Source organism: Moschus berezovskii, chromosome 9, assembly GCF_049115385.1.
Source record: "Moschus berezovskii isolate FMDL1 chromosome 9, NW_MosBer_1.0, whole genome shotgun sequence".
Lineage (NCBI taxonomy): Eukaryota > Metazoa > Chordata > Mammalia > Artiodactyla > Moschidae > Moschus > Moschus berezovskii.
Genome location: NC_142468.1, coordinates 67,666,417 through 67,688,083, shown reverse-complemented (window position 1 = coordinate 67,688,083; position 21,667 = coordinate 67,666,417). Strand labels below are relative to the sequence as shown.

General features: G+C 42.6%; 1 protein-coding gene and 2 pseudogenes across 2 annotated transcripts in view; 1 reads left to right on the top strand and 2 right to left on the bottom strand.

The window, feature by feature from the left end:
* MGA (MAX dimerization protein MGA) overlaps positions 1-21,667 on the top strand; it is a 151,486-nt gene that overhangs the window by 17,106 nt on the left and 112,713 nt on the right. The gene's annotated exons all lie outside the window — the stretch shown is intronic.
* LOC129563347 (large ribosomal subunit protein uL1 pseudogene) lies at positions 4,278-5,460 on the bottom strand (annotated as a pseudogene).
* LOC129563346 (N-terminal kinase-like protein pseudogene) lies at positions 8,335-9,466 on the bottom strand (annotated as a pseudogene).

The following is a 21,667-nucleotide window of genomic DNA, read 5'->3' as shown; positions in this document are numbered from 1 at the left end:
AGTCTTCTCAGCACCACAGTTCAAAAGCATCAATTCTTCGGCGATCCGCTTTCTTCACAGTCCAGCTCTCACATCCATACATGACCACGGGAAAAACCATAGCCTTGACTAGACGGACCTTTGTTGGCAAAGTAATGTCTCTGCTTTTTAATATACTATCTAGGTTGGTTATAACTTTCCTTCCAAAGGAGTAAGTGTCTTTTAATTTCATGGCTGCAATCAGCATCTGCAGTGATTTTGGAACCCCCAAAAATAAAGTCTGACACTGTTTCCACTGTTTCCCCATCTATTTCCCATGAAGTGATGGGACCAGATGCCATGATCTTTGTTTTCTGAATGTTGAGCTTCAAGCCTACCTTTTCACTCTCCTCTTTCACTTTCATCAAGAGGCTTTTTAGTTCCTCTTCACTTTCTGCCATAAGGGTAGTGTCATCTGCATATCTGAGGTTATTGATATTTCTCCCAGCAATCTTGATTCCAGCTTGTGCTTCTTCCAGCCCAGCGTTCCTCATGATGTACTCTGCATGTAAGTTAAATAAGCAGGGTGACAATATACAGCCTTGACGTACTCCTTTTCTTATTTGGAACCAGTCTGTTGTTCCATGTCCAGTTCTGACTGTTGCTTCCTGACCTGCATACAGGTTTCTCAAGAGGCAGGTCAGGTGGTCTGGTATTCCCATCTCTTTCAGAATGTTCCACAGTTTATTGTGATCCACACAGTCAAAGGCTTTGGCATAGTCAATGAAGCAGAAATAGATGTTTTTCTGGAACTCTCTTGCTTTCTCCATGATCCAGCGGATGTTGGCAATTTGATCTCTGGTGCCTCTGCCTTTTCTAAAACCTGCTTGAACATCTGGGAGTTCACGGTTCCCATATTGCTGAAGCCTGGCTTGAAGAATTTTGAGCATGACTTTACTAGCGTGTGAGATGAGTGCAATTGTGCGGTAGTTTGAGCATTCTTTGGCATTCCCTTTCTTTGGGATTGGAATGAAGACTGACCTTCTCCAGTTCTGTGGCCATTGCTGAGTTTTCCAAATTTGCTGGCATATTGAGTGGAGCACTTTCACAGCATCATCTTTCAAAATTTGAAGTAGCTCAACTGGAATTCCATCCCCTCCACTAGCTTTGTTCGTAGTGATGCTTTCTAAGGCCCACTTGACTTCACATTCCAAGATGTCTGATTCTAGGTCACTGATCACGTTATCGTGACTATCTTGGTCCTGAAGATCTTTTTTGTACAGTTCTTCTGTGTATTCTTGCCACCTCTTCTTAATATCTTCTGCTTCTGTTAGGTCCATACCATTTCTGTCCTTTATCGAGCCCATCTTTGCATGAAATGTTCCCTTGATATCTCTAATTTTCTTGAAAAGATCTCTTGTTTTTCTTATTCTGTTGTTTTCCTCTATTTCTTTGCATTGATTGCTGAGGAAGGCTTTCTAATCTCTCCTTGCTATTCTTTGGAACTCTGCATTCAGATGCTTATATCTTTCCTTTCCTCCTTTGCTTTTCGCTTCTCTTCTTTTCACAGCTATTGGTAAGCTCTCCTCAGACAGCCATTTTGCTTTTTTGCATTTCTTTTCCATGGGGATGGTCCTGGTCCCTGTCTCCTGTACAATGTCACGAACCTCCGTCCATAGTTCATCAGGCACTCTATCTATCAGATCTAGTCCCTTAAATCTATTTCTCACTTCCACTGTATAATCATAAGGGATTTGATTTAGGTCATTTCTGAATGGTCTAGTGGTTTTCCCTACTTTCTTCAATTTCAGTCTGCATTTGGCAATAAGGAGTTCATGATCTGAGCCACAGTCAGCTCCTGGTCTTGTTTTTGCTAACTGTATAGAGCTTCTCCATCTTTGGCTGCAAAGAATATAATCAGTCTGATTTCGGTGTTGACCATCTGGTGATGTCCATGTGTAGAGTCTTCTCTTGTGTTGTTGGAAGAGGGTGTTTGCTATGACCAGTGCGTTCTCTTGACAAAACTCTATTAGCCTTTGCCCTGCTTCATTCTGTGCTCCAAGGCCAAATTTGCCTGTTACTCCAGGTGTTTCTTGACTTCCTACTTTTGCATTCCAGTCCCCTATAATGAAAAGGACATCTGTTTTGGGTGTTAGTTCTAAAAGGTCTTGTAAGTCTTCATAGAACTGTTCAACTTCGGCTTTTCAGCGTTACTGGTTGGGGCATAGGCCTGGATTACTGTAATATTGAATGGTTTGCCTTGGAAACGGACAGAAATCATTCTGTCGTTTTTGAGATTGCGTCCAAGTACTGCATTTTGGACTCTTTTGTTGACCATGATGGCTACTCCATTTCTTCTAAGGGATTCCTGCCCACAGTAGTAGATATAATGGTCATCTGAGTTAAATTTACCCATTCCAGTCCATTTTAATTCACTGATTCCTAGCATGTCTATGTTCATTCTTGCCATCTCCTGTTTGACCACTTCCAATTTACCTTGATTCATGGACCTAACATTCCGGGTTCCTATGCAATATTGCTCTTTACAGCATCGGACCTTGCTTCTATCACCAGTCACATCCACAGCTGGGTATTGGTTTTGCTTTGGCTCCATCCCTTCATTCCTTCTAGAGTTATTTCTCCACTGATCTCCAGTGGGAACCTACCGACCTGGGGAATTCCTCAATCAGTATCCTATCATTTTGCCCTTTAATACTGTTCACAGGGTTCTCAAGGCAAGTATACTGAAGTGGTTTGCCATTCCCTTCTCCAGTGGACCACATTCGGCTGTGGTCCATGTGATCAGGTCAACTAGTTTCCTATGATTATGATTTCAGTTTGTCTGCCCTGTGATGCCTCCTCGCAATACCTACCGTCTTATTTGGGTTTCTCTTACCTTGGGTGTGGGATATCTCTTCACAGCTGCTCCAAGAAAGTGCAGCCGCTGCACCTTACCTTTGATGAGGGGTATCTCCTCAAGGCCGCCCCCCGACCTTGAACGTGGAGTAGCTCCTCTCGGCCCTCCTGTGCCTGCGCAGCCACCGATCACAACAAACTGGAAAATTCTTCAAGAGATGAGAATACCAGACCACCTTACTTGCCTCCTGAGAAACCTCTATGCAGGTCAAGAAGCAACAGTTAGAACCAGACATGGAACAATGGATTGGTTCCAAATTGGAAAAGGAGCCCGTTAAGGCTGTATATTGTTACCTTGCTTATTTAACTTATATGCAGAGTACATCATGTGAAATGACAGGCTGGATGAAGCACAGCTGGAATCAAGAGTGCAGGGAGAAATATCAGTAACTTCAGATATGTAGGTGACAACACCCTTATGGCAGAAAGTGAAGAGGAACTAAAGAGCCTCTTGATGAAAGTGAAAGAGGAGAGTGAAAAGGTGGCTTAAAGCTCAACATTCAGAAACCTAAGATCACGGCATCTGGTCCCATCACTTCATGGCAAATAGATGGGGAAACAATGGAAACAGTGACAGATTTTATTTTCTTGGGTTCCAAAATCTCTGCAGATGGTGACTGCAGCCATGAAATTAAAAGATGCTTGAACCTTGGAAGAAAGGCTATGACCAACCTAGACAGCATAATAAAAAGGAGAGACATTACTTTGCTGACAAAAGTCTGTCAAAGCTGTGGTTTTTCCAGTGGTCATGTATGGATGTGAGAGTTGGAACATAAAGAAAGCTGAGCGCCGAAGAATTGATGCTTTTGAACTGTGGTGTTGGAGAAGACTCTTGAGTCCCTTGGACTGCAAGGAGATCCAACTGGTCCATCCTAAAAGAAATCAGTCCTGAATATTCATTGGAAGGACTGATGCTGAAGCTCCAATACTTTGGCCAACTGATGCAAAGAACCGACACATTGAAAAAGACACTGATGCTGGGAAAGATTGAGGGCAGAAGGAGAAGGGGATGACAGAGGATGTGATGGTTGGATAGCATCACTGACTCAGTGGACATGAGTTTGAGTAAGCTCTGGGAGTTGGTGATGGATAGGGAAGTCTAGCATGCTGCAGTCCATGGGGTCGCAAAGAGTTGGACAAGACTGAGTGACTGAACTGAATGGTGGGAGTATGGTTTATTAAGTGAAAGTGAAAATCTCCCACTCGTGTCCGACTCTTTGTGACCCCATGGACTATACAGTCCATGGACTTCTCCAGGCCAGGATACTAGAGTGGGTAGCCTTTCCCTTCTCCAGGGGATCTTCCCAACCCAGGGATCGAACCCCGGTCTCCTGCATTGCAGGTGGATTCTTTACCAGCTGAGCCACAAGGGAAGCATGGTTTAATAAGTTGTGTCTTAGGTGCTAGGTCTTGCCCGTGGTGGTGGTAGTGTATAAACCCCAGATGTTCTGCCTATTTTTCTTGAGCAGTGACTCCAGGAAGTTGACAACTAAATGGATGTTGTACACAAGCTCATAATCTGTCATCTTCATGTGGCCAACAGCCATTGCCACATACAGCACCTTCTTTATCTGGAGCTTGATCATGGACTTCACTTCATTAACTTTGGCCACCATGTTCTCATTGTGAGTCAGCAAGGAATGAAATTTGCCAGCCTTATTCATGCCTGGGCCCAGAATTTGTGGGGTCTGCTGAAGACTGAATCATAAAGGCATCATACTTCTTGGCCAGCTTCTTGACCAGTTTTTTACTCTTGTTGAGTTTCTTTAGCACCAAAATGTCCACATTGGGGGATATCTGCAGCTTTGGCTTATTCACAGTGCTGTCTGTCTCCTAGAACACATATAGAGACCATGGGACAGGGAGTGGGCTTGAGTCTGACCGTGCCAGAGAAGCATTTGTCCTTCTGAGAGTCATAGTTCTTCAGGCTGACCTGAAGCTTCACCACTCCAACAACTTCTGGTGTTTGCACTGGTTCCTGTGCAAGACTTCCCACACTAACTCCTAGAGGGTATCTGGGGAGACTTTGCTGTTCGGGGTTCTTTGTGTTGAAATATCTAGAAGAGAGCCACACCTCCATTTTTAGAGTTTTTTTTTTTTAGCTGTGTCCCACTGTTGACTTACATTACTTTGTTGGTATTTAAAACTTTAGTTTTGCTAACACATTGTAACAATTTCCAGGTCTTTCCCAATGAGTATTTACCTGCCGATAGAACTGACCAGCTTGCCTCTCATATATTTTTATTTTCCCGGTCTACCTGCATTGAAAGTGCTAAGTAGCAAAACATTCAAAAATTGGGCAGCCAGGGAATAAAAGAAGTAAAACCTCTGCAAAGTCTGCACATTTTCTAATTATCCTCCAAATAATTTAGTGATGATTATCCATTTACTAGGTGTGGTCTTCAGAATTCCTGAAGTGGCAGGAGGTTAAGTACTTAGATAAAAATCAGAAACTGATCTCTTTGCTTTGTCTTTAAATAGTATTAAAAACCTGTTTTTTCCAGGAAGGTGTGCCATAGCAGTCTTACCGTTATTTTCCAGATTCTTATCAACTGCCAAGAGCCCTTCATTTTTCATCATCTTCATTGGCTCTTATATTCATGGACCAGGAGTTGGCAAATTTTTTTTTGTAAAGGTTCAGATAGTAAATATTTTAGACTTTGTGGGCCTGAGGGTCTCTGCCTTAACAGCTCATCTATGCTGTTGTATCATAAAACCAGCCATAGACAATTCATAAGTGAATGCATGTGATGGTATTCCAGTAAAACTATTTACAAAAGTAGACATCAGACCTAGTAGTGTGATGATCCCTATCATATACCTGCCACCTTCACCATCATTTAGAAGATAGAATAGTAGAATTGTATGGTGGAACTCGTTTTCTTTTGAAAGACCTTGAATCTTTGAAGGACTTGAAGGGCTTCTAACTTCGAATATTCGTGTTTTGAAAAATCCTTTGCTTTTCTAATTTATTGATCCTTTATTTAAAAACTAATCATTTCCTGCCCTCCGCCATCAGTCTTCTCCTGGTTCACACTACTTTCTGTGTGCCTCTTAAAAGTTACTTAACTTTTTTCACATCAGTACAATGGAGATAATAATATCTACTTTAGGCTTGCTGTGAAAATTGATTAGATAAGAATATAAAGTGCTGAAGACAATGCTTGGCATATAGTAGGCAGTTAGTAAGTATTTGTTGCTATTATTGTCAACATTATCATCATTTTACAAACTGAAATGCCCTTTTCAGTGTTTTTGACAACCCATTACTACCCTTGGTACAACCCTTATGGCAGAAAGAGAAGAGGAACTAAAGAGCCTCTTGATGAAAGTGAAAGAGGAGAGTGAAAAAGTACGCTTAAAACTCAACATTAAAAAAACTAAGATCATGGCATCCGGTCCGATCACGTCATGGCAAATAAATGGAGAAACAATGGAAACGGTGACAGACTTTTATTTTCTTGGGCTCCAGAATCACTGCGGATGGTGACTGCTGCAGCCATGAAATTAAAAGACGCTTGCTCCTTGGAAGAAAAGCTGTGACAAACCTAGATGTTACTTTGCCGACAAAGGTCTGTCTAGTCAAAGCTATGATTTTTTCCAGTGGTCGTGTATGGATGTGAGAGTTGGACTATAAAGAAAAGGAAGCTAAGGAAATGGAGCAGAGAGTGGGGTAAGTGGTAAAAGAATGAATTCCTATCATGTTGAACCATGCTATGCTAAGTCACTTCAGTCATGTCCGACTCTGTGTGACCCCACAGACGGCAGCCCACCAGGCTCCCCCGTCTCTGGGATTCTCCAGGCAAGAACACTGGAGTGGGTTGCCATTTCCTTCTCCAATATGTTGAACCATACACTAGTAAAATAAACAGCTAAATTAAGGCTGAACTTCTGGGGAAAAACAAGTATATCTCATGCAATTTTAGGCTCATCAAAATAAAAATGCTTAAACAAATAATAATTGATGACTTTTACAATGATGGGAATTCATTCTTACTCTGTGAAAAATAGCTTCCTGGTAAGGGTTACTTATATGCCAGACGTTGTGTTAGGTACCATTATCTAATTTAATCTCCTAAGTGGTCTCTTCCTCTTGACTTTGTTCTCTTAGAGTATATTCTTAATATAGCAGCCAGAGGGATGGTGTTAAATCAGAGATGCTGTTAAAGTCAGGTCATGTCATGCTTGGAACTCTACAGCGGCTTCCTTTTTTTTTTTGGCAGAATAAAATCTTTACAGTGGCCTATAAGGTTCTATATGATCTGATCCCCTCTTAGTTCTCTGACTTCATCTTTTACCACTTTTATCCCACTCTCTGCTCCATTTCCTTAGCTTCCTTGCTTTTCCTTTATCAGAGCTTCCCTGGTTGCTCAGATGGTAAAGAATCTGCCTCCAATGCAGGAAACCTGGGTTTGATCCCTGGGTTGGGAAGATCCCCTGGAGAAAGCAATGGCAACCCACTCCAGTATTTTTGCCTGGAGAATTCCATGGACAGAGGAGCTTGCTGGGCTATAGTACATAGGGTCGCAAAGAGTTAGGCACGATTGAGCAGCTAACACTTTCACACTTTGTACGTCCAAGATTTTCAGCTTAAATATCTACCATTCATTGAAATATAAAAATCTGGAGGGACTTTGGATTTTGAAGGCAAGATGGAGTCTGAGGTGGGGACAAGACATCCAGATGGTATTGTCCAGTTGGCAATGGGAAATGCATAACTGCATCCTATGAAAATGGTTAGGACTGGAACTGTAATCCTTTTTTTACTTTTAAACCTGTGGGGTAACATATATATAGAAAAATGCACATATCATAAATGCAGAACTGTTGAATTTTTACAAAATGAATGTACCCTTGATGTAGCACCTAAATCAACAAAGAATTATTATTACCATCATTCTTGAAGGCCCCTGGTGATGAATTATAATGTTTTAATTGGCATTTGTTCTGTGTCTTCTTTGATTGTAAACACTTCGAGACAAGGACCATACCTGTTTCACATATAGTAGTCTAGTAAGGTGATTTTTGTTGATGATTGCTCAGAGGAGTCTTACTTTCATTAGTCATCCCAGGGTGAGGAAAATGTTTTCTCAAGAACTGTACTCATAGGACTTCCTGTTGGTTCCAGCCAGTCTTTGTTGTTTTCCATGTCTCTGAACTCCTACAATATTAAATGTCTACGTTTGGTTTAATACTTCATCTATGTTATCTGTGGTTCTTTAGTTTTTACCATGTATTCAGTTCATATCTCTATTAGAAAGTAAGTTCCTTGAGGTTGGGAACCTTGTCATATACTCCTCCCTCCCTCCCTCCTTCTGTCCTTAAGATAGAATTTACTGTGGCTCTGATTATATACATGTGAGATGTGTTTGGCCAGGCCAGCCTGGCTCACATGGCTTGTACAATACATACATCTCTGGGGCCTGCTGTCTGTAACTGAGAAGTGCCTATCCCAGGGGTTCAGTCCAGCTTCATGAGGTCCTTTGCCACCTTTTTCTCAGTGTGGTTGATCTCCACCTCCTGCTGATACTCCTTGTGATTCTTCTAGGCTAGCTCAGTCTTTGCCTATCGGCTCTCTAGGTCCTCCCAGTTGTCATCAATACCAAGAGTCTGGTCTTGGCTGGGCACCAGCCTCTTGATGTGCTGACAGGGCAGCAAAGGGATCACCTTTGTCTCTAAGCTCTGGTCCACCCCAGTTATACTCACTGGCCAGCTGTGCATCCTCAGGGGACAGCTCTGGGAGATGTGCTCCTGCCAACTTGGCTCCCATGAGCCCTCAGCTTCCCAACTGTTCCGGTCTGACTCTGGGGATTTGTGGCTGGATTGTTGCTCTGCCCAGACCAGGTGTCTTGGCCCTTAGTACTATAGTAGTCTTGCTTGGTTGACACACATTTGACCTCCTACTCTAAGCTGCCCCGGGCTTCGTCCTCCCGTCTTTCAACAGCACTGCTGTCCTCTTCTGTATCCTTGCCCTCCTCTTTTGTGTCTCCCAGTGGCCTGAGGTCGTGGGTATGGCAGGGATGGGGTGGGGTCTGGGGCAGGATGTGCCTCAGACACAGGTCTCTGGGGGAGGTTGGTCTTGGCTAAGCCATGGGGTGTGCATAGATCAGCGTGGAAGTGAGCAACGCGACCCCTGTCATGGCCCAGCCTGCCCAGCTGGCTACGTGAGAAGTCCACTTTGGCCAGCTGTGTGGGGTCCTCTGACAGACTCCAGTTTGGACAGGGAGCTTTGAATGGCCTTGAAGGCCTCGTCCTGCGTGGATTTCTCAGAATCCACAGTGAGGCTGCAGAGCACAGGCAGGAAGGATCTTGTGGGCTTATTTGTTCATTTGAGTGAAAGTTATGGGTGGGAGTGAAGCCCAAAACATCTGTGACCTGAGATGGTGCAAATAGGTCCTTAGTGGCCACCTAGAGGCAGAGGTGAGGCCCCTGTGTCTTGTGCTGGTATTGAAGTAGGAGCTGATTTTGCCCAGGCAGATGGTGTTGCAGCCCTATTTGTCCTTGGCCTGCAGCTGCGCAGAACTTCATCAGCTCCACAGAGACGTTTGTCCTTGTTCAGCTTTGGGGCCAGGAGCAGCATGGACTTGACCATCAGCTCCCAGGGATCATGAAGAGTCTATTCCTACAAGGTTGCCACGTAGAAGTATCGTAACCAGGGAGAAGCAAGTGCGCTGTGTCTTATTTCAGGGACTGTTCCTTTCATTGAAAGTGATTTAAAAAAAAAAATTATTTTGTTGTGTGCAGACTTTCTCTAGTTGCAGTGGGCCGGGGCTACTGTTTGTTGTGGTGTGATTGCAGTGGCTTCACTGCCCCATCGGCTGCACGGCCACCATTGGCTTCTCATTGCAGTGGTTTCTCGTTGCAGATCTCAGGCTCTAGGTGCGCAGGCTTCAGTAGTTGCAGCTCATAGGCTTAGTTACTCTGTGGCATGTGGAATCTTCCTGGGCCAGAGATCATACCTATGTCCCCTGCATTGGCAGGTGGATTCCCATCCACTGTACCATCAGGGATTCACTAAAAGTGGCTTATCAAATGTGTAATTAAATGCAATTTAGCTTTTATGAGATTTTTTACATTCACTTTTAAAAAAAAATTCTTCATCAGAGAGTTCCCTGGTGGTCTAGTGGTTAGGAGTTCAGGCTTTCACTGCCATGGCCTGGGTTCAGTCACTGGTAGGGGGACTGAGATCCTGCAAGCTGTGTGGTGCGACCAAAAAAAGAGTGTTTCAGACAGGTTGCTGATAAAAATTTTAGTGCATAAAACCTTTTCTAAATTTCAGGTTGCTTCCCTAAAAGCAATACTTAAGATACATCCTTCTGAGGCAGAGGCTATGAACATTTAAAAGCTATTGATTATAAAAGCAACACATGTTCATTTTAGAACGTATGAAGAATACAGAAATATTACATAGATGATAGTTAAAGTCAGCTGTAAGCTTGCAATGCTGTGATAACCAGTGCTTTAATATTTTGGTGAATTCCTTAGAGATATCTATCTGTATATCTTATGCATTTAAAAAACCAATTGGAGTGGGTAGTGGGTCTTTTCCAAAGAGATTATACTGTTTTATAAATATTTCCATGGGCAAAGTATGCTAATTCTCTGCACATTTGACAGGATTAGAGGATGCATTCATTCATCATTCACTGACTAAATGAATGCTTGTTTAGAGTGAAACTCTCATGGGATCACATAGAGGACAGGACTGAGAGACTAACAGTTTCATTTTCATTTGTCTCCATACCTACAGTTAATCTCCTATCATTTTTTTTCTTGACTATAATTAGGTTTTTGACCCATTAGTCCTCTAGAATTATACCTTGTGACCATCTGTCTCCACATTGTTAGTCTAGTGGTCATTCCTCATTTCACATGATCTGTCAGCAGCTTTGCCACAGTTGATCACTTCCCTGTTCTTGAAACCATTTTTCCATTTGCTTCCAGGACATCACATTCTCCTAGTTCTCTTCCTATATCAGGGTCTCTCCTCCCTGGTGTTTACTAGTTCCTCCTAATCTTCCTACCTTTCAGTGTTAGAATACTCCAGGGCTGATAGCTGGGTCATTCGCTTTTTAAAAAACATCTTTGTGGGAGTTCCGTGGTGGCTTTAAGATTCCAGGCTTTTATTGCCATAGCTTGGATTCAGTCAGGAAACTGAATACTATAAGCCGTGTGGCACAGCCAGAAACCAAAAATCCAACTCTATTTCCTTGTCTCATTTAGTCTCTTACACTGATGACTTCCAAATTTATACCTCTAGCTTTTGCCTTTTCTCTGACATATACACTCATGTTCAGTTGTCTACCCTACCTCTCCAGTTAGATATCTAACAGGATTTCAAACTTGACCTGCCCAAAACTGAGCCCTGATCTCCTGCTGCCCCCAAATCTCCAACTCCCCTGTCTGCTCTCACCCTCCTCCCAGGAGTGAGCAGTTGTATAGTGGTCTTGTTGTGGTTGTCTTGCCTTGGCTTCCTTAATTGCCTATGTGATTAGCTATAGAAGTGGCTGAGAATCAGACAACAGTTATACTTTGGGTTTTGGCATACTCAGCAGACATGAGTGGAGATACTTAGGGACTTTGGTGGACATTAAGTGATCTTCTTCCTCCTCCCCCATTAACTTCTCTGACTTCATTTTCTATTATTGTTCCTCTGTATCCCTTCTCTTCAGTCCTAATGTCTCTTCTTGCTATCCCTTTATCCCGCAGATGCCCTGGGAAAGCTCCCATCTGAAGACCTTCTTCTTTTGCCCTCAATCTTTCCCAGCATCAGGGTCTTTTCCAATGAATCAGCTCTTCGCATCAGGGGCCAAGATAGTGAAGCTTCAGCTTTAGCATCAGTCCTTCTAATGAATATTCAGGGTTGATTTCCTTTAGGATTGACCTGTTTGATCTCCTTGCAGTCCAAGGGACTCTCAATAGTTTTCTCCAGCATCACAATTCAAAAGCATCAATTATTAGGTGCTCAGCCTTCTTTATGGTCCAACTCACATCTGTACATGACTACTGGAAAAACCATAGCTTTCTCTTGTGGCTCAGTTGGTAAAGAATCCACCTGCAATGCTGGAGACCTGGGTTTGATCCCTGGGTTGGGAAGGTACCCCGGAGAAGGGAAAGGCTACCCACTCCAGTATTCTGGCCTAGAGAATTCCATGGACTATATAGTCCATGGGGTCACAAAGATTCAGACACAACTGAGTGACTTTCATTTTCACTTTGACTAGCCGGATTTTTATTGGCAAAGTGATGTTCCTGCTTTTTAATACTCTGTCTCGGTTTGTTGTAGCTTTCCTTCCAAGGAGCAGTTCAGTTGAGTTGCTCAGTCGTGTCTGACTCTTTGCAACTCCATGGACTGCAGCACACCAGGCCTCCCTATTCATCACCAACTCCTGCAGTTTACCCAAACTCACGTCTGTTGAGTTGGTGATACCATCCAACCATCTCATCATCTCATCCTCTGTCGTCCCCCTTCTCCTCCCGCCTTCAATATTTCCCACCATCAGGGTCTTTTCAAATGAGTCCGTTCTTCGCATCAGGTGGCCAAAGGATTGGGAGTTTCAGCTTCAGCATCAGTCCTTCCAATGAATATTCAGGACTGATTTCCTTTAGGATGGGCTGGTTGGGTCTTCTTGCAGTCCAAGGGACTCTCAAGAGTCTTCTCCAACACCACAGTTCAAAAGCATCAATTCTTTAGCACTCAGCTTTCTTTATAGTCCAACTATCACATCCATACATGACTACTGGAAAAACCATAGCTTTGACTAGATGGATCTTTGTTGGCAAAGTAATGTCTCTCCTTTTTAATATGCTGTCTAGATTGGTCATAGCTTTTCTTCCAAGGAGTAAGCGTCTTTTAATTTCATGGCTGCAGTCACCATCTGCAGTGATTTTGGAGCCCAAAAAATGAAGTCTGTCACTGTTTCCCCTGTTTTCCCATCTATTTGCTATGAAGTGATGGGACCAGATGCCATGATTTTAGTTTTCTGAATGTTGAGTTTAAAGCCAATGTTTTAACTCTCCTCTTTCACTTTCATCAAGAGGCTCTTTAGTTCTTTGCTTTCTGTCATAAGGGTGGTGTCATCTGCATTTCTGAGATTATTGATATTTCTCCTGGCAGTCTTGATTCCAGCTTGTGATTCAATCAGCCTGGCATTTCATGTGATGTACTCTGCATAGAAGTTATATAAGCAGGGTGACAACATACAGTCTTAACATACTCCTTTCCCAATTTTGAACCAGTCAGTTGTTCCACATTTGGTACTAACTGTTGCTTTTTGACCTGCATACAGGTTTCTCAGGAAGCAGGTAAGGTAGTCTGGTATTCCCATCTCTTTAAGAATTTTCCGTAGTTTGTTGTGATCCACACTGTCAAAGGCTTTAGCGTAGTCAGTAAAGCAGAAGTAGATGTTTTTTTGAATTCTCGTTGCTTTCTCTGCCAAGGAATGTTAGCAGTTTGAACTCTGGTTCCTCTGACTTTTCTAAACCCAGCTTGCACACCTGGAAGTTCTCAGGTCAAGTACTGCTTGAAGGATTTTTGAGCATTACTTTGCGCTTATGTGAAACGAGTGCCATTGTGTGGTAGTTTGACCATGCTTTGACATCGCCTTTCTTTGGTATTAGAATGAAAACTGACCTTTTCCAGTTCTATGGCCACTGCTGAGTTTTCCAAATTTGCTGACATATTGAGTAGGATTTTAGGTGAAATGCATCACCTCAAAGTCTTACTTAAATGCTACCTTTTCATTGACCTCTTAACCATGCTGTTAAAACTTGTAACCCTTCCCAATTCTACTAGTATCTTTTCTGTATTATTTCCATAGCACTTAGTCATCATATAGCATATTATATATTTACTTGTTTAATTTTTCTCTTTCCCTTACCCCCAGACTAAAATCCTATGTAAGCTTCAGGCAGACATTGATTTTTATTTATTTTGTTCATTGCTGTGTCCTCTAGCACCATTTAGAAGAGTACCTGAAATGTGGCAGGGGTAACTGCCACATAGACTATTAAGAATATATTATTAAAATAAAAATAGTCACTCAGTTGTGTCTGACTTTTTGCTGGACTGTAGCCCTCCAGGCTTCTCTGTCCTTGGAATTCTCCAGGCAAGAATACTGAAGTGGGTAGACATTTCCTTCTCCAGGGGATCTTCTCAACCCAGGATCAAACCCAGGTCTCCTGCATTAGAGGCAGATTCTTTACCATCTGAGCAACCAGGAAAGCCTTGTTTAAAAAAGTCAATGCAGCAGTACCTCATGTTCTTACTTTCCAACCTGGACCCGGCAGAATGGCTTCTGCAGAGAAGGGTGGTGAGAAGGGCCATTCTGCCATTAGCTAGTAGTGTCCAGAGAATAAATCATTGCCATTCACATCTATGGAGTGAGGTTCAAGAAGAGTGCCCTGGGACTTCCCTGGTCATCCAGTGGATAAGACTCCCCACTTCCAATGTAGGGGGCACAGGTTGGATCTGGATAAGGGAACTAAGATAAGATCCCGCATGCTGCATGACCTGGCTGTAAAAGGAAAAAAGAGAAATCCAGAAATTGTTCATAAGAGATGGAAACTCTAGATGTGTTCTTTGACACCAGGTTCACCAGAGCGATGTGGGCGAAAGGAATAAGGAGTGTTGAATACCGTATCTATGGGCATTTGTCCAGAAAATGTAATGAGAATGAAGATTCATCATACAAGCTCTATATATTGGTTACCTGTCACTACTTTAAAAAATCTGCAGTTAATGTAGATGAGAACTCTGCTGATAATGTTATCAAACTGGGGAAAAAAAAAAAAGCTGATAGTCTTAGAGCATGTATAGAAATGTATCAAGAATGGAAATTCTTAATTTGGGGAGGCTCAAGGACAGTTTTAAATCTTATGAAAGATAGATGGATTGCCTCATTATTTAAAAAAATAATAGGTCTGAATTGAACTTCCTAAATTGCCAGTAACGTTGAACATTTTCAGTGGTTTTAAGTGATAGTTCACTTTCTTCTTTAGTAAATTTCCTGATTCTTCCATGTATCTATCAAGTTATATATTTATAGGTATGCCTATAATTAATAGATGTATATGTGTATTTTATCTACTTTCTATGTCATTTGTCTTAGTCTACAGAACTTTAAATTTTTTATGCAGTCAGTCCTATATTTTCATTATGATTTGTTTTTAAGCTTAGAAAATTATCCCACTTTCCTGTTTTCCTCCTTCCTGCCCAGAGATTTGATATCACTTTTGTTTTGTTCTAGCTTCTTCCAAAAAGAATGAAAGAGTATGTAGAGACCATAGAGTTTAGGAAATCATAGGCATATGGTTCGTTCCTTAGGGCTTGGGAATGGAAGAGACCTCACAAAGTGTGTTTAGCTGAAGAGATGAAAGGAGAGGGGGAACGCTGCAGAGGATCAACATGTAGGTAATTTGCAAAAGATGAGAATTAAGTAAAGGAGACTAAGAAGGAAGTCAGTGGTAGAAGAATAAGGAGAGGAGAGGGAGACATAGTAGAGCCCATGGGTGAAGCAAGTTTTAGGAAGGGTTAAGTGGTCAGTGGTGTCAGATACCTTAGGACAAAGGCCAAAAACTGAAGGATAAGAACTGAAGAGTGGTTATTGAGTTTCAGTTCAGTTCAGTCACTCAGTCGTGTCCGACTCTTTGCGACCCCATGAATTACAGCACGCCAGGCCTCCCTGTCCATCACCAACTCCCGGAGTTCACTCAAACTCATGTCCATCGAGTCGGTCATGCCATCCAGCCATCTCATTCTCTGTCGTCCCCGTCTCCTCCCACCCCCAATCCCTCCCAGCATCAGACTCTTTTTCCAGTGAGTCAACTCGTCGCATGAGGTGGCCAAAGTATTGGAGTTTCAGCTTTAGCATCAGTCCTTCCAATGAACATCCAGGATTGATCTCCTTTAGAATCAATTGATCTCCTTTAGGTTGGATCTCCTTGCAGTGCAAGGGACTCTCAAGAGTCGTCTCCAACACCGCAGTTCAAAAGCATCAATTCTTCGGTGCAAAACTTTCTTCACAGTCCAACCCTCACATCCATACATGACCACGGGAAAAACCATAGCCTTGACTAGACGGACCTTTGTTGGCAAAGTAATGTCTCTGCTTTTTAATATACTATCTAGGTGGGTCATAACTTTCCTTCCAAGGAGTAAGCGTCTTTTAATTTCCTGGCTGTAATCAGCATTTGCAGTGATTTTGGAGCCCCAAAAAATAAAGTCTGACACTGTTTCCACTGTTTCCCTATCTATTTCCCATGAAGTGATGGGACCAGATGCCATGATCTTTGTTTTCTGAATGTTGAGCTTCAAGCCTACCTTTTCACTCTCCTCTTTCACTTTCATCAAGAGGCTTTTTAATTCCTCTTCACTTTCTGCCATAAGGGTGGTGTCATCTGCATACCTGAGGTTATTGATACTTCTCCCGCCAATCTTGATTCCAGCTTGTGCTTCATCCAGCTCAGCGTTCCTCATGATGTACTCTGCATGTAAGTTAAATAAGCAGAGTAACAATATACAACCTTGACGTACTCCTTTTCCTATTTGGAACCAGTCTGTTGTTCCATGTACAATTCTGACTGTTGCTTCCTGACCTGCATACAGGTTTCTCAAGAGGCAGGTCAGGTGGTCTGGTATTCCCATCTCTTTCAGAATGTTCCACAGTTTATTGTGATCCACACAGTCAAAGGCTTTGGCATAGTCAATGAAGCAGAAATAGATGTTTTTCTGGAACTCTCTTGCTTTCTCCATGATCCAGCGGATGTTGGCAATTTGATCTCTGGTGCCTCTGCCTTTTCTAAAACCTGCTTGAACATCTGGAAGTTCACGGTTCACATGTTGCTGAAGCCTGGCTTGAAGAATTTTGAGCATGACTTTACTAGCGTGTGAGATGAGTGCAATTGTGTGGTAGTTTGAGCATTCTTTGGCATTGCCTTTCTTTGGGATTGGAATGAAGACTGACCTTCTCCAGTTCTGTGGCCACTGCTGAGTTTTCCAAATTTGCTGGCATATTGAGTGGAGCACTTTCACAGCATCATCTTTCAGGATTTGAAATAGCTCAATTGGAATTCCATCCCCTCCACTAGCTTTGTTCGTAGTGATGCTTTCTAAGGCCCACTTGACTTCACATTCCAAGATGTCTGATTCTAGGTCACTGATCACGTTATCGTGACTATCTTGGTCCTGAAGATCTTTTTTGTACAGTTCTTCTGTGTATTCTTGCCACCTCTTCTTAATATCTTCTGCTTCTGTTAGGTCCATACCATTTCTGTCCTTTATCGAGCCCATCTTTGCATGAAATGTTCCCTTGATATCTCTAATTTTCTTGAAAAGATCTCTTGTTTTTCCTATTCTGTTGTTTTCCTCTATTTCTTTGCATTGATCACTGAGGAAGGCTTTCTTATCTCTCCTTGCTATTCTTTGGAACTCTGCATTCAGATGCTTATATCTTTCCTTTTCTCCTTTGCTTTTCGCTTCTCTTCTTTTCACAGCTATTTGTAAGGCCTCCTCAGACAGCCATTTTGCTTTTTTGCATTTCTTTTCCATGGGGATGGTCCTGGTCCCTGTCTCCTGTACAATGTCACGAACCTCCGTCCATAGTTCATCAGGCACTCTATCTATCAGATCTAGTCCCTTAAATCTATTTCTCACTTCCACTGTATAATCATAAGGGATTTGATTTAGGTCATATCTGAATGGTCTAGAGGTTTTCCCTACTTTCTTCAATTTCAGTCTGCATTTGGCAATAAGGAGTTCATGATCTGAGCCACAGTCAGCTCCTGGTCTTGTTTTTGCTAACTGTATAGAGCTTCTCCATCTTCGGCTGCAAAGAATATAATCAGTCTGATTTCGGTGTTGACCATCTGGTGATGTCCATGTGTAGAGTCTTCTCTTGTGTTGTTGGAAGAGGGTGTTTGCTATGACCAGTGCGTTCTCTTGACAAAACTCTGCTTCATTTCGTGCTCCAAGGCCAAATTTGCCTGTTACTCCAGGTGTTTCTTGACTTCCTACTTTTGCATTCCAGTCCCCTATAATGAAAAGGACATCTGTTTTGGGTGTTAGTTCTAAAAGGTCTTGTAGGTCTTCATAGAACCATTCAACTTCGGCTTCTTCAGCATTACTGGTTGGGGCATAGACTTGGATTACTGTAATATTGAATGGTTTGCCTTGGAAATGAATGGAGATCATTCTGTTGTTTTTGAGATTGCGTCCAAGTACTGCATTTCTGGTTCTTCTGTTGACCATGATGGCTACTCCATTTCTTCTAAGGGATTCCTGCCCACAGTAGTAGATATAATGGTCATCTGAGTTAAATTCACCCATTCCAGTCCATTTTATTTCACTGATTCCTAGAATTCGACGCTCACTCTTGTCATCTCCTGTTTGACCACTTCCAATTTGCCTTGATTCATGGACCTAACGGAAATGGCAACCCACTCCAGTGTTCTTGCCTGGAGAATCCCAGGGACAGGGGACCCTGGTGGGCTTCTGTTTATGGGGTCACACAGAGTCGGACACTACTGAAGTGACGCAGCAGCAGCAGCATGGACCTAACATTCCAGGTTCCTTTGCAATATTGCTCTTACAGCATCGGACCTTGCTTCTATCACCAGTCACATCCACAACTGGCTATTTGTTTCGCTTTGGCTCCATCCCTTTATTCTTTCTGGAGTTATTTCTCTACTGATCTCCAGTAGCATACTGGGCACCTACCGACCTGGGGAATTCCTCATTCCGTATCCTATCATTTTGCCTTTTGATACTGTTCATGGGGTTCTCAAGGCAAGTATATTGAAGTGGTTTGCCATTCCCTTCTCCAGTGGACCACATTCTGTCAGACCTCTCCACCATGACCCATCCGTCTTAGGTGGCCCCACATGGCATGGCTTAGTTTCATTGAGTTAGACAGGGCTGTGGTCCATATGATCAGATCAACTAGTTTTCTGTGATTATGATTTTAGTGTGTCTGCCCTCTGATGCCCCCTTGCAATACCTACCGTCTTATTTGGGTTTCTCTTACCTTGGTTGTGGAAAATCTCTTCACAGCTGCTCCAGCAAAGTGCAACCGCTGTACCTTACCTTGGACGACGGGTATCTCCTCAAGGCCACCCCTCCTGACCTTGAACGTGGAGTAGCTCCTCTCGGCATTTCTGTCCCCGTGCAGCCACCGCCTCTTGGATGTGGGACAGCTCCTCTCGGCCACCGCCCTGACCTTGGGCGTGGGGTAGCTCCTCTTGGCCACGCTTCTGCCATTAGGAATTCATTAGTTTTCGTCAGTTTAAGTCACTCAGTCGTGTCCGACTCTCTGCGACCCCACGGACTTAGTCCATGGAATTCTCCAGGCCAGAATACTGGAGTGGGTAGCCTTTCCCTTCTCCAGGGGATCTTCCCAACCCAGGGGTTGAACCCAGGTCTCCCACATTGCAGGCAGATTCTTTACTAGCTGAGCCAACAGGGAATCGCATTTGGTGACCTTTAATAAGAAACGTTTTAGTGGAGTGATGAAAGTGTAGTACAAGTGCCTTCAGTTGTAGACTCTAAATGTTTATCAGTGAAAGTATGGAGGGAAAGTGGGTCACAGCTTGTGGGACAAATAGTTGAGAGAAAAAAGATGCTTTGTTTTTTAAGAAGGGAAGACTTGAACATAATTATAGAATGAGGAGATGGAGTTAGAGGAAAGGCAGATATTATGGGTGAGAGAAAAAGGAGTTAACTGAAGATTCTACAGGAGGTTGGCGGTTTTAGTCTTAAGAGTTTCAGTGGGGATTAGTTTTAGAAAGAAGAAATCCATTTTCCTTTATGATGAATAGGAAGGAGATAAGAATGGTTGAGGACAAAGGAATAGGAGAGAGAGGAGAAAATTTGTAGGTGATGGTGCCGGATTGTCGCTTTTTAGCTATGGGATTTATAAGGAGAACAGCCTAGGCTTTTCATGATGTAAAAGGGCATAAATGCTTACTTTGCCTGTTTCATAGACTTGGTGTGAGGTAAAAATGAAATGAGTATATGTTAAAATGCTTTAGAAACTTAAAATGCTATACAAATCTGTAGCCTATTGTTAGCAGTCAAATGTTGGAGAAAGCCATTTGCTTTATATAGACTATGTAGTTTACTATATCAAAATAATCCAGATAGCAAGAAGGCATAGAGGATTCTGGTGTGTTTGGACCATAATGTTTGGTCCCTGTGTCTTTATCTTGTAAAGAAACCTTTCCAAATATAAATCAGGAAGGCGTTTTATTAAGTACTGCTGCTGACATTAGCACCTGAAATTATTTAAAATGCTGACGGTGGGAATAATTAAGGGAAAATGTGTGGGAAGAAATCTGCTTAGAAACAAAGTGAATTTTCTGTGGTTTAAGTTTGGCTTGCTGCTGCTGCTGCTAAGTCACTTCAGTCGTGTCCGACTCTGTGCGACCCCATAGACGGCAGCCTACCAGGCTCCCCCGTCCCTGGGATTCTCCAGGCAAGAACACTGGAGTCGGTTGCCATTTCCTTCTCCAATGTGTGAAAGTGAAAAGTGAAAGTGAAGTCGCTCAGTCATGTCCGACTCATAGCGATCCCATGGACTGCAGCCTACCAGGCTCCTCCATCCATGGGATTTTCTAGGCAAGAGTACTGGAGTGGCTTGCCATTGCCTTCTCCGAGTTTGGCTTGAGATGGCAGTTATTCTACATTCTCATGTGTATCTTCAGCTAGTTCACGTCTCATAACTTTTGAAAAACTAAACTTCAAGTTTATTTATGAATTTTTAGTCATTTAGTGCTGCAGACTGATGAATGTTTAGCTCTTTTTCATGTGTCCTCATGACACATAGGAATAGTTTTTTTTAAAATCATGTATAGGGAGTTTATCATATCAGTTCAGTTCAGTTCAGTCGCTCAGTTGTGTCTGACTCATTGTGACCCTGTGAATCACAGCACGCCAGGCCTCCCTGTCCATCACCAACTCCCGGAGTTCACTCAAACTCATGTCCATCGAGTCGGTGATGCCATCCAGCCATCTCATTCTCTGTCGTCCCCTTCTCCTCCCGCCCCCAATCCTTCCCAGCATCAGAGTCTTTTCCAGTGAGTCAACTCGTTTATCATATGGTACCTAGTAAAAAATACAAAAAAGATTCTAGATTCTTTTAGAATTTTCATTACTTTGCCCTTGCTTATCATCAGTCCTAGTTTTCTGTTTATGATTTCTGGTGTTGAGGACAACTGGAGAAAATCATGTAATTGAACTAATTGTTCCGTTACTGATACATGCTGCTTAGCCTAATTTGGTCCTTGAATTTTGGTTAATTACCATGAATATTTCATGGGCTATTGACTCATACTCATTCTCTCTAGAGAAGTCCATGATGTTGTTTCATTTTGTACCCTTATGCATTTATTCAAATATATTTGAGTGTCTGCTGTGTGCTGACCAGTGGGTTAATGAGTAGAAAAATTCAGGAGGGAGACAGTAACAGTGTCAAATACAGTACATTGGTATAAAAAAAAATAAAGACAGGACAGATATTCATTTGATGACTAAGAAGATATGGTGACCGTAAAAGCAGTTTCAGTAGGGGGCTGAGGGTGGAATCCCCCTCACAGTTGGTGGAAAAGTAAATGGCAGGTGATAAAGGAGGTGGGGAAGAAGAGGATAGAGAGAGGAAAAGGGGAAGGAGCAAGAGTTTGTGGACCTGGAGCTGTGGTGTTGTGGTCAGGTTCAGAGAATGGAGTACAAATCTGAAGTTGCTGCTAAGATATTTAAACGTCCAACCATAGGCTCTGGGTTGGGAGGAATCGGGATTTGAAG